The sequence below is a fragment of the Populus alba genome, chromosome 18 (genome assembly GCF_005239225.2).
Source record: "Populus alba chromosome 18, ASM523922v2, whole genome shotgun sequence".
NCBI classification, from domain to species: Eukaryota; Viridiplantae; Streptophyta; class Magnoliopsida; order Malpighiales; family Salicaceae; genus Populus; species Populus alba.
This window is the reverse complement of record NC_133301.1, coordinates 5,582,112-5,585,743: the sequence shown is the minus strand read 5'-3', so window position 1 is coordinate 5,585,743 and position 3,632 is coordinate 5,582,112. Positions and strand designations below refer to the sequence as shown.

Here is a 3,632-nt window from a genome sequence, read left to right as displayed (position 1 = left end):
GTTCTTTGGTTATAAGGAATCTCTTGTTTTGTTTAGGCTTTGCTTGCAAACATGGCTGCAATGTATGCTGTCTATCATGGACCTGGAGGCCTTAAAACCATTGCCCAAAGGGTCCATGGTCTTGCTGAAGCGTTTGCTGTTGGACTGAAGAAACTTGGGACAGTTGAAGTACAGGGCCTTCCCTTCTTTGACACTGTGAAGGTTAAAGTGTGTTGATGTAACTGCAATTGTTGATGCTGCTTACAAAAAGCGAGATAAATTGAGTGTTATAGATGCAAATACCGTAAAGTGTGATCCCATCTGTTGTGTAATTTGACTTTTTACTCTATGTCATGCAATTATGAGAACATGGTTTGCTTTCAGATTACCGTTTCCTTTGATGAAACAACCACCTTAGAGGATGTTGATAAACTTTTCAAAAGTTTTTTTTCTGGTGGAAAGCCTGTTAGTACTTCTCTGCTACTGCATGTTTCTAATAAGGTTGTTACCATAAATCATAATCTTGAAAATAATACTATTCACTTCTTTCTTTCAAATGTCAGGTCCCTTTCACAGCTGCATATCTGGCACCAGAGGTTCAGAATGTGATCCATCTGGACTAACAAGGGAGAGCCCTTATCTGGCTCATCCAATCTTCAACATGTATAGACTATTCCTCAAAATCTGAACTGCTCAGGGTTATTATTTGGAAGCCATCTGATTTTCTGTTTGATTTTATCAGGTACCATACCGAGCATGAGCTGCTCAGGTGTATGCATAGATTGCAATCAAAAGATCTTTCTGTGTGCCACAGTATGATTCCACTGGGATCTTGTACAATGAAATTGAATGCTACAAGTGAAATGATGCCAGTGACATTTCCTAATTTCACTGATATTCACCTTTTGCGTCAAGTGAACATTCTCAAGGTTACCAGGTAGATAGTTGCACATGTTTCTTAAACAGAAATTTGAGAGATCTGCTATGCTTTTTGGTGTGACGCGAACAAATCTTGTGTATGATAAAGCAAATTAACCTTTGTTCAATTCCCGTATTGTCTCAGGAAATGTTCAATGAATTGGGTGAACTATTGTGTACAATTACTGGATTTGACTCTTTCTCATTGCAACCTAATGCCGGTGCTGCTGGAGAGTGTGCTGGGCTTATGGTTATTCGTGCCTATCATAAGGTACGGTGATGCCAAATATTCATTAAAAAGACTGCTTATTCAATATCCCTCGACTCATGGAGTCTATGAAGAAGGAATCGATGAGATATGTAAGATAATTCATGACAATGGTGGTCACGTATACATGGATGGGGCTAACATGAATGCTTAGGTCTGTGTTCTCAAACTATTTACATTTGGTTTTGCCATTCCATATTTTGGTTATTAACATCTTACTTCCTGTAAGCTTTCCTGTTTGATATGGTCATTTTACTTCATAGAATATTTTCTGCAGAAGACATAAACAGCTCCAACACCCTTCGATTCTTATAAGCACCTTTTATGCCATGAGTGATGGTTGTTCTTTGAGTAGAGAAGGTATGAGCATCCTAATGTTCAAAAATTCATTCTATGCCATATGGGAAGAGTTGCACTTTGTAGGGTTGTGAATCAGACTGTAGCCAGACCATGATGTCTTCTTAGTAATTCAAATCAGGAATGGCTTTTCATCATTTTGATTTATAGACTACATTTCAAATTTATGAGCAAATTATAGTAAAGCAAAGATGTGGATCTGAACTTTTAGTTTTCTTTATCCTGTGCTTTTCATTCTTGAAGATTCATGGTATTCCATAAAGCATCCGTGGGTTAACTGAATAGCTCATGTCATCTGAATATCAAATTTTCAATGAAATGTCTGGATTAGAACTATGTAAATGAGAAATCTGGTGGTGAACATGTTACATTTTGATTTTATGTTCTTCGTCCTTACAGGTTGGTCTCACAAGCCCAGGTTTTTATTGGAGCTGATGTTTGCCATCTCAATCTCCACAAAACAGTTTTGCATTCCACATGGGAGGGGTGGTCCTGGCATGGGCCTGTTGGTGTGAAGAAGCACTTAGCACCATACCTACCTTAACATCCTGTGGTAACTACCTCCTTCACCGCAAACAAACTTCATCCATATCTTCAGACTTGTTTAGCTTCTAACTAAGGAATGATGTGACACTGATGGGAGAAATGCTTCCTTAATTTTTATTGGACTTAAGATATGCATGAAGAAACTATTTTCATTCTTTATTGCATCCAGCATCATCCAGCTGGTAATTGGAAGATGCTGCTTGAAATTGGAGCAAATCATTTCTTCTTTTTGTGTAGTCATATTGTTTGATCTGTTTTAAGGAGTCATCACTCGCGTTGTATGTTTTTTTATGGAATTATTACTGCCAAATGTCTTCGTCATCATGTTTTCATTGTTCAGTTTTTAATTTCAGCCTGGAAATGGGATTCCAAGAAGAAAATGTGTATGCCATTCAAAAGGTTACACAGACTGAATTTTATTTTCTCCGTAAGATCAAGAAGCTCTCCAGTTCCAGTCCATAATAACACAGAAATAGGGAGTGACGAGCACCTGGTTGGCTAATAAAGAAGTCCATGCTCTGTTTATCAAAATCAAATATGCCAAGGAAACAGGTTACATATGTTCTCTAATTACAAACTTCAGCCTAATTCATAACCATGAACTCTCTTTTTTTATCCATAATCATCATAACATACAAGAGGGGAAAAGAGGGCTCATTAGCATAAATCTCAAATGTTCTATCTCAAAAGTAATTGCAAGAGACCAAAGAGGAAGAAATACGGCGATAGGAGAGGTCAATGTTAAATTTGGATTTTAGAGAGGCGGAAACTAGAGGTGGAGGCTGCCGACGCTAAAGATTGACAGATCAGGGCGATAGAGACTGGAGATAAAGGGTGTCAGTGTCTTCCGTTTTAGACGAACCGACTTTAGTGGTGGATCCTGATGAAGCCCCCGACCAACTTAAGAAAATAAGTATTGATTTTGGTACCACATCCCGAGCAGTCAACTGAATTTACTTGCAGCGACAACTGTCTAGCTTCGGAAAAATAGAACGCATGGGAGAGAAACAAGAGAGGAGGGGGAGGTGTGCTGCTGTGCTCTGTAGTTATTTAGGGTTGGGTGAAACTTCCATTTATGCATATTTTTTTTTTACCTTTAATTCAAGTTTGGTTGAACTAATTCACTTCAATCGGTTTTAAACTTTTTAAACCAAATCAAACTGGAACACAAATATTTTTTAAAATTTTTGAATCGGTTTGTTTAGATATTTTCTTTAATCTAGGTTTAGTTTTTCAATTGGTTTTTTTTTTTAACACCCTAATCTTAGTGGAGACAGAGAGGATTTATTCTCTTGTACCTCTTTAAATAAAAATAGATTTATTTTATATCTTAATCTTCATTATTCCAACAAAAATATTTTTCATTTTTTTTGTATTTATCCTGTAATTAAGAGTGTTTACAAAAAATAGACTCATCTGTGTTATTTACATTATCTAACCTGATTTGACTTGTCCAAGTTAGATAATGTAGTTATTTATGGATGATAATAAGTTAAAAAACTTAATATATGGATATAATTAGTTAAGTGCGAGGTGGGATTTTTAAAACTTACTCAACCTGTAT

The 3,632-nt window shown here is 36.5% G+C and overlaps 1 pseudogene; it reads left to right on the top strand.

Annotated features, from left to right (window-relative positions):
• Nucleotides 1-2,141, top strand: part of LOC118038526 (glycine dehydrogenase (decarboxylating) 1, mitochondrial-like) — a 3,037-nt pseudogene extending 896 nt beyond the window's left edge.
• Nucleotides 2,142-3,632: the final 1,491 nt, after the last annotated feature.